The following is a 14,041-nucleotide window of genomic DNA, read 5'->3' as shown; positions in this document are numbered from 1 at the left end:
TGCAAACGTACCTCTCATGAACACTAAATAAAAAAAACTAAACTCTTCTGAGCAAAATTTTACGTGGGCGAATGCTCAGCTGAGTGTCCGTAGGATAAACGGAAATTGTTGAGCTTTGTACTAGCTTGAACCATCTAATCTTTCACGTATTTTGCTTGATAAAATACGAGGCAAGCATAAAACATATTGTGTAATCGGTAATGGATTCAGTGAGGTGCCAAGAAAGTAAGAGTTTTATATTTGAATGCGTTGCTTTGGAGATTGTGTTATGTTCAGTTCGACACCCATCAGTTCATTGACTTTAGAAATTGTAATGCCATTGCTATTTCCACCGCACCTGACGTAGCATAATGAATTATTGTAAAGACGAGTCCAACGTGAGATTTTATGTCAACTTTTCAGTTCTCCCAAAGGTGGTCAAGACTGTGGGGTGTATAAAATCATCCATTTTCCTTCCTTTTACATCTCTGCCATGAATCCTGGCTCAATGTGTTCAAAGAATCAATTTCTCCTCAGCAAAAACACTACTGACTCATTACTGTCCACCAAAGCACATGATCGATGTAGATTTTAGTATAAAAATAACCCAAGTTATGTACTCTAAAATATATACAGAGCTCTAATGTTTAAATTAATTTATCAAACAGTCCTGGACCAAAGAGGAGTGGGGAAAAACTGGTTGTTAAGGCTCTTACAGTCATCTCTCAGATAAGGTCTCATATAGAACAATAAAAATATCAAACTGGCAAATTTTGATTGTGTGAAACAAAAATGGAATACTGGAAATCGTGCGGCATGTATGGAAAGAGAAACAATCACAAAGAGTCTGAAGCATTAACAGTTGCTGCATGACCTACTGAAAGTGTGAGAGAGACAGACAGAGAGAAATAAAACAAACAAACAAACAAATAAAATAAATAAAATAAATAAACAAACAAATAAAACACACCCAAATAAAAACAAAGAGCATGAAGAACTGAAAATCCAGTAAAAGAAAATAAATGAATAGAAATTACATTCTATATTAGTTTATGTTTTTGACGTAAGTCTTATTTACATTTGTCTACTCTGCTTCCACAACACATCCTCACCTCTAACAATCAATGCAATCCAGAATACTGATGAAACTACAATACAGAGTAGGCAGGACATAGTGGTATAGTGCTTATCCATCACCTAGGTACATTGGTTTACCTTGCCTCCCAATCTAGTAGCAGTTCAACAACTGCATACTTGGTTTCTCCAATTACAAACGTACAACCTCTTTCACTAGATGCATTTGCCTTGGTTCTCTACTATGACAATTCATTCAACTGCCTAGTTGTGGAATTATTTCCATGAACCTCATGTCTCTCACCTCCTTTCAGACAAACCTGACAATCCAATCCTTTCACATCCTCTTGGTCACCAATTCAAATATATATCTAACATGGCTTCATATCAAGTTTTCCCAGATCTATCTTTTGAGTGTCACCATGTTAAGAAAAAACATTGCATGAAATAGAAGATGTGGTTATGTTACTGGGTTTATTATCTATTATGTCTGATTGTGACAAAGGATAGTAGATGTAAATGGTAGTGGTAGAGATGGTCATGTGATAAACATTATATGATGGGATGGGACAAGCATTAGTTCAGCTCAAGCCCTCGTAGAATGTTAAGGTTCTGAAGTATTCAGGTTAACCAGATAATGTTCCATAAGGGGAAGCAAAAGTGAATCACAATCAGGTGCAACTCTTATTCCAAATCCAAGATCACAGAAGACAAAAGTGCAACCCAGCAGGGATCAACAATCTCAGCACGGGATAAAAAAAAGATAATCTCTGCCTTCCTATTTTCAGGTTTCCCTTTCACCCATCTAGAGATCATGCTGGTCTTTTAAATATGACTTCACAATGGTCACTGTGATGCCATTCCTCTGCAACATGTTAAGGTTGCCCAGAAATGACATCACTGTCTTTCTGGCACTGAGCTGAAACTCACCACTTCAAAATTGTTTCTATAGATCGTTGAAAATTTTACTCAGGAAGCTGAATTTCTCAACACTCAAACATGTTAGAAATGAACTATGCAAACTTGCTGCTTTTGTTAGTTTTATGCACAGGTTGTTCCCTTCAAATGTAAAAGCCACACAATGTTCTTCTTGATATCTGGTGCTCGTCACTACTAATTTTTACATTAGGGTGGCATCCTAGTGTTTTTGGTTGCTTGCACTGAGGCAACATAAACTGAAAACTATGAGATTGTGATATCATCTCCCCAGAATAATATCATCACATGACTGGCAGGAGGTTATTAAGAGGAATTTTATATTTAGAAAAGTAAGTCAATTGGCAGAGACATTATTAATCGAATAGGATTAGCTGTTCATGATGAATTATTATTTGAATTTATAATAATGACCCTAAGACATATATGTCAAACTCAAGGCTCGCAGGCCAAATCCGGCCCGTGGTGGAATTATCTTTGGCCCGCGAGATAATATCTAATTACTATTAAAGCTGGCCCCAGTAATCGAAGCGCCTATGGCGTATGATATGGCTAATGCTGAGTTTATTCAGGTACCAGGTTTTCAGGGTTTTTAGTGTTTATTCGGCAGTCTTCTTCATAAGAAACGGAATTTGTAAAGTGAAAAACTTTGTAGTTATAGCGGAGACTGAGACACATGAGAGCAGGCTGAAAACACGGAGGCAACGAAAGCTGCGTTCGCACGCGTCCGACTGATCCGGCCTGCATGAAGCTGCATTTTGCTCAATCCGGCCTGTGACCTAAAATGGGTTTGACACCCCTGCCCTAAGAGGTATGATCTTGAAATACTGAACTGAAGAATCTATCAGGACAAAAAGAAGAGAATGCTAAATGAAAACTCTGCAGATCAGGCAGCATCAGAGACAGAAAAACTAATTTAAAATAAGAGATTGATGACCTCTCAACAGAACTGGAGACAAATTGAAAAAGGCTGGTTATCTGTACTTGTTGAACATCAAGTCCTGTAAACAGTGCAAAAAGTATAATGAATGACAGAACAAGCTAAAAACTGACCAAGGCCAGAGACAGGAGCTGGCTTGATACCAATGTGCATGCATGAGCTCCAGAATAGCAGATGGACCCAGAAACAAATGAGGCAATGGAGATAAAAGCAGTTGGAATAGCTCAGTTCATGGATGAAGTCATGAGCTGCAGGTCAAATTGTAGGTAAATCCTGGGTAAATGAATCATCTCAGGATGAGAAAAACACTGGGCAGTTACAAACCTATGTTGTTAGAGAATTCCAAGAGCTTTCAAATTACATATGGCAGATGAAATCTTTTCTGACAAATGTAAAGTTATCGAACTCAGTAAAAGAATAAATGAACAGTTTTTTTTAAAATAATGAGGAACTACATGGTGCTCATGTTCAGAGCAAATTGGGTTTCCTTGCACATAAATCACTTAAAGTTAACATGTTGACACGCCAAGCAATTAGGAAGGCAAATACAGTACATAACTGGTATGTTAGCTTTTATTGCAAAAGTATTTGAGTACAGGAATCAATGTCTTAGCAGAACCTTACACAAGTGTCTTGAGGGAACATTCAGCATTGGAGAAAACAGAGGGAGCACAAAAAATGTTAAACAAAATTATTTCTGGAATGCCATTGATTATTCCAAAAGATGAACTAGACCTACACTTTGGAGTAAAGAGATTCCATTCAAATACTCAAAACTGGTATGCAGAATGATTTTCATCAGACTGGGATGTCTTGAACCAAGAAAGAGGGAGTCAAAATAAGAGGCTAGTCATAAACAAGAGATGACTAGATATGCCTTCACCCAGAAGGTAGTGTATCTTTGGAATTCTATCCTCAGGGTGCAGAATACCCTATTTTCCAGCTGGACAGCCTCCAATCTGATGGCATGAATATTAATTTCTCCTTCCAGTAATTAAAACTTCTTCCCCCCCCCCCCCCAACCACCACTGATCTATTCACCACTCTGACTTTATACTTCTTACCCGTCTATTAATTCCTCCTCCTTCCCTTTCTCCTATGGTCCACTCTCTTATTATATTCCTTCCACTCCAACCTTGATTTTCCCACCCACCTGGGATCGCTTATCGGCTTCCTGCTGAACTCATTCTTCTTGCCCTACCTTTCTATTCTGGCATCGTCCCCCTTACTTCTCAGTCCTGAAGAAGAGCCTTGTCCAACCTGCCGAGTGTATTGGTCTGGATTTCTAGCATCTGCATACTTCCTCCTGGTTAGTGTTTGATAGTTTTTTTCAATAATAAAGAAAGTAGAGGGATATATAACTTAGTACAGCAAAGTGATGCTGAGGTCATAGATTAGTCCCGATATGAATTAACAACAAAGCAGGAACAAGCAGCCAAAAGGTTTCCTTTGTTCTTACAACAGCACCACCAATACAAATCATCATGTCCTAAAACACATTTGTGAAAACTATGTGATTAATATGTCACAATTTGTTCAGTCCAACCACCATGTTAGTCGTTTGAGAACATGGACCCCTTTTCAGGACCATGGACACTTTATCTGAGCTGAAGCCATATTAAAAATGTGATTCATTGTCAGAGATAAGATGGTAAACCAACAGTCCAGACTTCATATCCTATGGAAGGGATATTCAAAGGATAAAAGAACCATCCTCCTGATGTCACAGCAACATTTCTCAGCCTACAAAACAGAAAAAATAGAACATTTTGTTATTTGTTGCATTAATCATTTGGAGGACTTGCTATGCACATACTGGTTATCACATTTGCCTCCATTTCAACAATCACAGTTCATAAAATCTCAATGACTGCAAAGTGATTCACGATTGACAAGTTCTTTAATAAAGTTTTGTTTTCCATTCATCAGGTTTCATTAATAACTGAATTTCTAAGCTCAGCATCTTGTTATATTGTGGATATTTCTGTCCACATATTTCTCCACAGGAGAAAATTGATTAAAAATAAATTAATCTTAGAAAATGTAAATATTTTAGTGCAGATGTGTAAAGAAGGTCAGACAATGTAATCACATAGAAAACAAATAAACTCTTCTTGGGCTCCAGCTGGGTACAGGCTTCCCTTTTCCAGGTGGTTCACAGCATGGCTGGCAGTTACAGGATTTCCCATGTATAACAGCCAGATGGGGTGCATGGTGAAAATCCATATCACAGAGAGCAAGAGGTGTATCCGTTTGGATTATCTGGAGAAGTCGGCAGCAGCAGAACATTGCATTCACAATGGCCATAGCACTGACCTCGATAGCACTAAACTACTGTACTGCATCAATGGCTTTTGACACCATCTGGTGAAGGAAGTCATTGAAATAAAACTAGAGAAAAAGAATTTTAACAAATATGAAGGTCTCGCTCTAAGTGAGAACTGGAATTCAATTGTAAACAAGGTGGAGCAACAGAAACATGATTGGATGAGGAATAACCAGTTAGGAGGGGCAGACAACTAGGGTATACTAGACGTATACTGTACTAGACGTGCCCATGCATCATCCCTGATGAAGATGGCAGAGTACTTCATCAAAGCACCAGTTAAAATTGATACTTGTATGCAGCTGGAAACCTGAGAAGCATTTATTCGTTATATACACCAAGAAAGCACTAGACTCTTTTTCACATAAAAGACATTTATTGCAGCAACACACACAAAATGCTGGAGGAACTCAGCAGGCCAGGCAGCATCTAAGGAAAAAAGTACAGTCGATGTTTCGGGCCCAAACCTTTCAGCATTTATAGTTTCTGTTCTCTAGAATGACCCAAAATACAAAAGACACTTGTACCAGTTCTGGGGCTTCCACAAACATACAATTGCAAGAAAAAGTTTGTGAACCCTTTGTAATTACCTGATTTTCTGCATTAATTCCCCATAAAATGTGGTCTGATCATCCAAGTCACAATAATAGACAAACATGATCTGCCTAAACTAATAACACACAAACAACTGTACTTTTCATGTCTTTATTAAACACATTGTTTAATTATTCACAGTCCAGGCTGGATAAAGATTCAAAGTGTAGTTATTATCAAAGAATGTACAAATTATACAACCTTGAGATTTGATGCTTAACAGGCCGTCGCAAAGCAAGGAACCTGAAAGAACCCAATTAAAATAATAAGACCAACCCCCAGCACCCACAAAGAAAGAGAAAAAAAATTCAAAACAAATAATGCAAACAATAGAAGTGAGCAACAAAAGCATTTCGAACCAAATTGAGTCCTGAGATCCAAATCCCTGGAGCAGCTCGGAGTGGGCCCAAAGACTCGGTATTCAGCTCCTCATATTCGGTGCATAGTTCACAGACATGAAGCACAGCAGCCAGGGGCAGTCTCACAGCCTTAGCGTCACGGAGAGAGGAGACCCAGACAATCTGGGCTGATGTTTAAATCATCTGAACTTCACACTAAGTATTGGGCCCTGCCATGACAAATCGCTCCAGGCCTAGATTTCGCTGCTGGAGAAGCCATTCTCAACCTCTCCAAATCAGGTTGGTGCTTACAGCGATCCAACCTTGCCCAACTCTCCTCCTTACTAACATCTGGGGACTTGAGCCAAAGTTGGGAGAGCTGTCTCACAGACTAGCTCAAGCAACAGCCTGACATAGTTGTACTGACAGAATCATACATTACAGTTAACATTCCAGACTTCACCATCACCAATCCTGGATATGTACCATCTCACCGGCAGGACAAGCCTAACAGAGGTGATGGCACAGTGGTATAGAGCAGAGAGGTAGTTGCCCTGGCAACTCTCGTCAAATGATTCTGGACCTCATAAAGTCTCATGGCACCAGGTTAAACATGGGCAAGGAAACCTTCTGCTGATTACCACATACCGTCCTCCCTCACTGATGACTCAATACTTCTCCATGTTGAGCAGCAATTGGAGGAGGCATTGAGGATGGCAAGGGCACAGAATGTACTCTGGGTGGGGGACTTCAATGTCCATCACCAAGAGTGGCTCGGTAGTACCACCATACAGAGCTGGTCAGGTCCTACTGGACATAGCTACTAGGCTGGAACTACAGAATGCGGTGAAGGAACCAAAATGAGGGAAAAACACACTTGACCTCAATTTCACCAACCTGTCCATGACAGCATTGGTAGAAGTAACCACTGCACAGTATTGTGGAAACTAAATCCAATCTCCACATTGAAGAAACCCTCCACAGCATTGTGTGGCACTACCACTGTACTAAATGGGATAGACTTCGATCAGATCTAGCAGTCCAAGACTGGGTATCTATGAGGCACCATGGGCCATCAATAGTAGCAGAATTGTACTCAACTACAATCTGTAACCTCATGGCTTGGCATATCCCCCACTCTAACATGACTACCAGGCCAGGGCCTCAACCATGGTTCAATGGAGTGGAGAAGGGCATGCTGAGATCAACATTAGGCATACCTCAATATGAGGCGTCACCCTGGTAATGCCACAATACAGGACTACTTGTATGCCAAACACCATAAATAGCAAGTAATAGACAGAGCTAAGTGGTCCCACAACCAATGAATCAGACCTAAACTCTGTATTCCTGCCACATCCAGCCATGAATGGTGCTGAACAATCAAACAATTCACTGGAGGAGGAGGCTCCACAAATATCCCCATACTCAATGATACAGGAGCCCAGCACATGTGTGCAAAAGACAAGGCTGAGGCATTTGCAACAATCTTCAGCCAGAAGTGCCGAGTAGACGATCCAGCTCGGCCTCCCCCAGAAGTCCCCAGCATCCCAGATGTCAGTATGCAACCAATCCAATTCACTCCACGTGATATCAAAAAATGGCTATGGGCCCAGACAAAATCCTGAAGACTTGTGCTCCAGAACTTGCTATCCCACTATAGCCAAGCTGTTCTAGTACAGCAACAACACCGACATCTACCCAGCAATGTGGAAAATTGCCCAGGTATGTCCTATACACAAGAAACAGGCCAAGTCCAACCTAGCCAATTACCACCCTATCAGCTTACTCTCAATCATCAGCAAAGTAATGGAAGGGGTCATCAACAGTACTGTCATGTAGCACCTACTCAGCAATAACCTGCTTACGGATGCCCAGTTTGGGTTCCGTCAAGGCCACTTAGCTCCTGACCTCGTCACCTCCTTGGTCTAAACATGGACCAAAGAGCTAAATACGAGAGGTGAGGTGAGAATGATAGCCCTCGACATCAAGACAGCATTTGACAGAATATGGTATCAAGGTGTCCTAGCTAAAATGGAGTCAATGGGAATTGGGGGGAAAACACTCTGCTGGTGGGAAACATACCTGACTCAATGGAAAATGTTTGTGATGGTTGGAGGTCAATCATCCCATCCTCAGGACATCACTGCAGGCGTTCCTTACGGAAGTGTCTTAGGACCAACCATCTTCAGCTGCTTCATCAATGACCTTCCTTCCGTCATAAGGTCAGAAGTGGGGATGACTGCACAATTTGTGACTCCTCAGATAGTGAAGCAGCTCAGACCCAAATGCAGCAGGACCTGGACAATATCCAGGCTTGGGCTGACAAGTGACAAGTAACATTCGAGCCACACAAGTGCCAGGCAATGACCATCTCCAACAAGAGAGGCTCTAACCATCGTCCCTTGACATTCAGTGGCATCACCATCACTGAATCCCCTACTATCAACATCCTGGGGGCTACCATTGACAGGAAACTGAACTGGTCGAGCTATATATACACCGTGGCTACCAGAGCCGGTCAAAGGCTAGGAATCCTGTGGCATGTAACTCACCTTCTGACTCCCCAAAGCCTGTCCACCATCTACAAGGCTCAGGTTAGGAGTGTAATGTAATACTTGCCACTCGCTTGGATGAGTGTAGCTCCATCAACACTCAAGAAGCTTGACACAATCCATTACAAGGCAGCCCACTTGATTGGCACCCTTTCCACAAGCATCCATTCCTTCCACCATCGATGAGTAGTTGCAAGTGTGTATTATCTGCAAGCAGCACTGCAACAACAAAGTTCCTAAGGCAGCACCTTCCAGACCCATAACCACTACATCTAGAATAACAAGAATAGCAGATACCTGGGAACACTCACCATCCTGACTTCAAAATATATCACCATTCCTTCATTGCTGCTGGGTCAAAATCATGGAATTCCCTCCCTAACAGCACTGTGGGTGTACCTACACCCCAGGGACTGCAGCGGTTCAAGAAGGCAGTTCATCACCACCTTTTCAAGGGCAACTAGGGATGGGCAATAAAAGCTGGCTTGCTGGTGACATCCACATTCCATAAATGAATAATTTAAAAAACCTCTTGTTTTTCTGCAATGACATTTCAATTCTCCAAACAATGTATTATACCTCGCATTATGACTCAGGCCTTAATGCAGCGAATCGCTCTGGGCCTAGTGATTTGCTTCAGACCAGGATTTTGCTGCTGAAGCAGCTGTACTTGACTCACTAAATCAGCTCAATGCTTTAAATGATTCACCCTCACACCTGATTAAGTTGTATGGGCATCAGAACTCCTCCGTCCCATCTTCTCCCCTCTGAATCATCCACTCCAACCAGTACGGCTCCAAGTGTGCCGAGTTCGCTTTGCCCTCACTTGCCTCTTCATTGCTTGTGGTGAAAGTTTACCACATTTACTTCAAAACAATTGTTATTAAGAATGTTTTTAATCAAATTCTTTTGTTTTGGAACCACTTGTAATTGTCACGTCTTCAGTAGCTCCATCTTAAAACATTTCTAAGTATGTGAACCCTTGTATTTAATAGGAACATAGAAAACATACAGCACAATACAGGCCCTTCAGCCCACAAAGCTGTGTCAAACATGTACTTTAGAAATTACCTAGTGTTACCCATAGCACTCTATTTTTCTAAGCTCCATGTACCTATCCAGGAGTCTCTTAAAAGACCCTATCATATCCGCCACCACCACGCTCGGTGTAAAAAAAAACAACTTACCCCTGACATCTCCTCTGTACCTACTTCCAAGCACCTTAAAACTGTGCCCTCTCGTGCTAGCCATTCCAGCCCTGGTAGAACCTCCTTTAGCAGCAATAACCTCCTCCAAACGTTTCCTGTAGCTGCTGATCAGACTTGCACAATGGTAAGGAGGAATTTTAGACCATTCTTCCATACAAAACTATTTCAGTTCAATATTTCTGAGATACCTTGCATGAACAGCCCTCTTCAGGTCATACCACAACATTTCAATTGAGTTAATGTTTGGACTCTGACTCAGCCATTCCAAAACACAATTTTTTTTTTAAACCATTGTTGTTGATTTACTCATTGCAGGTTATTGTCTTGCTGCATCATCCAATTTCTATCAAGCTTCAAGTGATGGACCCTGACATTCTCTTGTTAAATGTCTTGATACAATTTTGAATCATTGTTCCCTCAACAATTGCAAGCTGCCCAAGTGCTGAGGCAGCAAAGCAGCCCCAAACCATGATGCTCCTACCACCATGCTTCAGAATTGGAATGAGGTTTTGGTGTTGGTGTGCAGTGCCCTTTTTCCTCCAAACATAGCGGTGTGCATTTCTGCAAAAAGTTCAACTTTTGTTTCATGTATCCACAGAACATTGTCCCAGAAGCACTGTGGAACATCCAGATGGTCTTCTGCAAACCTGAGATGTGCCGCAATGTTTTTTGGAGAAAAATGGTTTGTTTCCTCCATGGTGTCCTTCCATTAATACTATTTTTGTTCAGTGTTTTTCTGCAGGTTTTTACTCGAGGGTTCTTTTTCACCTCTTTCAGCATTGCATGTTGCAAAGTTCTTCTTCTGAATTTCCTCCATTTGTAGGCAATTTCTCTTACTGTGGACTGATGAACACACAGGTCTTTATAACAAGAGGAATTGAGTATAGGAGTAAAGAGGTCCTTCTGCAGGTGTACAGGGCCTTGGTGAGACCCCACTTGGAGTATTGTGTGCAGTTTTGGTCTCCAAATTTGAGGAAGGACATTCTTGCTATTGAGGGAGTGCAGTGTAGGTTCACAAGGTTAATTCCTGGAATGGCGGGACTGTCATATGTTGAAAGATTGGAGCAACTGGGCTTGTATACACTGGAATTTAGAAGGATGAGAGGGGATCTGATTGAAACATATAAGATTATTAAGGGATTGGACACGCTGGAGGCAGGAAGCATGTTCCCGCTGATGGGTGAGTCCAGAACTAGAGGCCACAGTTTAAGAACAAGGGGTAGGCCATTTAGAACAGAGATGCGGAAAAACATTTTCACTCAGAGAGTGGTGGATATGTGGAATACTCTGCCCCAGAAGGCAGTGAAGGTCAAGTCTCTGGATGCTTTCAAGAGAGAGTTAGATAGAGCTCTTATAGATAGCGGGGTCAAGGGATATGGGGAGAGGGCAGAAACGGGGTACTGATTGTGTATGATCAGCTATGATCGCAGTGAATGGTGGTGCTGGCTAGAAGGGCCGAATGGCCTACTCCTGCACCTACTGTCTATTGTCTTTAGAAATGCTTTTGTAGCTTCATGCATCTAAACAATTCTTTTTCTAAGATCCTCTGAAAATTGCTTTGATCAAGGCATGGTGCATATGAACAGATCTTTCTTGAGAAGAACAGGCACAAAGAAAAACCTAACTTTATGTGCCTTTTTTTGTATATAGGGCAGGGCACCTCTACAACCTAAACCTCCAATCTCATCTCTGATTGGAGCACCTGATTCCAAATAGCTTTTGTAAAAGACAATACCCAGGAGGTTCACATAAATGTGGTACTCAGTATTGACATGAAGTACAATTTTCTATGCGTTATTAGTTTTCTGTGTCTATTATTGTGACTTAGATGATGATCAGACCACATTTTATGAGTAATTAATGAAGAAAACCAGGTAACTGCAAAGGGTTCACAAACTTTTTCTTGCAACTGTACATAATACACCAGGAAAAAATACTTTATGCAATGAAGCAGGTTTCAAAAGATGAAATTCTTAATTTGTAGGTTTTCTGGCCAGGAAAATCAAGAACCTAATAAGAACCTCATGAAGTAGGAGCAGAGTTGTCCATCTAGCCCATTCAGCCTGCTCTGCTCTGCCATTCAGTAAGATCATGGCTGATCTGGCTATGGATTCAGCTCCACTTATCTGTCTTTCCCCCCATATCCCTCAATTCCTGTTATCTAGCAAATTGTGCCCTGTACATGTTTAATGAAGTAGTCTCTACTGGTTCCCTTGGCAGAGAATTCCATAAATTAACTACTCTCTGGGAAAAGCAGTTTCTCTACGTCTCCATCCTGAATCTTGAAACTGTTTCCGTTTTAGTTTCACTTACCAGTGGAAACAATATTCCTGCCTCTATCTTATCTATCCTTTTCATAATTTTCTAAGTTTCTATGATCCTCTCTCATTCTTCTAAATTCCAGTCAATAGAGTCCCAAATGACTATATTTCCTCACAGACTAACCCCATCATCTCTGGAATCAACCTGGTGAATCTCCTTTGCACAGACTCCAAAGCCATTATGTCTTTCCCCAAGTAAAGGGGCCAGAACTGCATGCAGTACTCCAGTTGCAGCATAACCACCCTAATCTTAAATTCAATCCCTCTAGCAATGAAAGCCAACATTCCATTGCCTTCTTGATAACCTGTTGTACTTGCAAACCAACCTTTTGCCATTCATGCACAAGTACTCCCGAGTCCACCTGTACAACAGCATGCTGCAATCTCCCACTATTTAAATATTAATCTGATTTTCTATTTTTACTTCAAAAGTGGACGACTTCATATTTTAAAAAAATTTTCACTCCATCTGCTGGACAATTGTCCACTCATTTAATCTATCCAAATTTCTCTGCTGGCTCTCCACATCCTCTGCACAATTTGCGTGTCATCAGCAACTTAGATATGCTACACTCATTTCCCTTTTCCAAGTTGCTAATGTACATCATGAACAGTTGCAGGTCCAGAACCAACCCCTACATCACTCTGCTCACTGCTGATGGCTAGCTAGAGAAACAACCATTTTCCCAACTCTCTACCTTCTATTTCCCAACTCTACCAGTCCTCACCATGCTAACACATTACTCCCAACTTAACGCATTCTTCTATTACAACTAAGACGTTTAGGCGGCACCTTATTGAATGCCCTCTGGAAATCCAAGTATCCATTTGTTTCCCCTCTGTTCACTGTGCTCAACAGATAGATACTTTATTCATCCCAAAGGAAATTACAGTGTCATAGTAGAATTACAAGCACACAGATATACAAATATTAGAAGAGAAGAAAGAATGAGTAAAAAAAATTAGTTACCTCAGTCTTAATAGGAGGGGGACATAATTTCTGCAGCTATAGGTTGACTCATTATAGAGCCTAATGGCAGAGGGTAAAAATGACCTTGTGTAGCACTATTTGGAGCTGCACAGTTGTCTTAGACTAAAAGTGCTTGGCTGAACAGAGGAGATGGCATGCAGATGGTGAGAAACATTGTCCAGGATTGCCAGGTTTTTCTGTAGGGTACTTTGTTCTACCAAAGCCTGTAGTGTGTCCAGTTTGACTCCTATAACAGAGCCAGCCTTTCTAATCAGTTTATTGAGCCTGTTGCCATTACCCCAACACAACACTGCATATATAAAAAAAATTGTACTGGCAACAACAGACTGGTAGAACATGAGAAGGAGAGGCCTGCATACTCCAAAGGACCCCAGTATCCTCAGGAAGTAGAGGTGACTCTGGCCCTTCTTGTACATAGCCACTGTGTTGGTGCTCCACTCAAGTCTGTCACCCAGGTGCACCCCCAAGGTAAGTCCTCACCACATCCACGACCTCACCATCAATAGAAACAGGGAGCAATGCAGGCTTAGCCTTCCTCAAATCCATCACCATTTCCTTTGTCTTACTGATATTGAGCTGCAGATGATCAGCTTGCATCATTTGACAAAGTCCTTCACCAGGGTCCTGTCTTCATCCTCTCATCCTCCCTTTATATCCTCAAAGATCTCCAGTAAGTTTGTCAAACAGGACCCATGCTGTGCCTGCCTGACTGAATCATGTCTATCCAGGTATCTCACAAATTCTTCTTTAACAATAGCTTCAAGCATTTTCCTGACTAC

General features: G+C 41.3%; 1 long non-coding RNA gene across 1 annotated transcript in view; it reads right to left on the bottom strand.

Moving 5' to 3' along the window:
* Positions 1-3,484: 3,484 nt before the first annotated feature.
* LOC140739525 (uncharacterized) overlaps positions 3,485-14,041 on the bottom strand; it is a 34,722-nt gene continuing 24,165 nt past the window's right edge. Inside the window, exon 3 of the long non-coding RNA XR_012101666.1 lies at positions 3,485-4,672. This is a non-coding gene — a long non-coding RNA (uncharacterized lncRNA). The remainder of the gene's footprint in view (positions 4,673-14,041) is intronic.

The sequence above is a fragment of the Hemitrygon akajei genome, chromosome 15 (assembly GCF_048418815.1).
Source record: "Hemitrygon akajei chromosome 15, sHemAka1.3, whole genome shotgun sequence".
NCBI classification, from domain to species: domain Eukaryota; kingdom Metazoa; phylum Chordata; class Chondrichthyes; order Myliobatiformes; family Dasyatidae; genus Hemitrygon; species Hemitrygon akajei.
The sequence above is the reverse complement of the archived record's forward strand: the minus strand, read 5'-3'. Positions and strand labels throughout refer to the sequence as shown.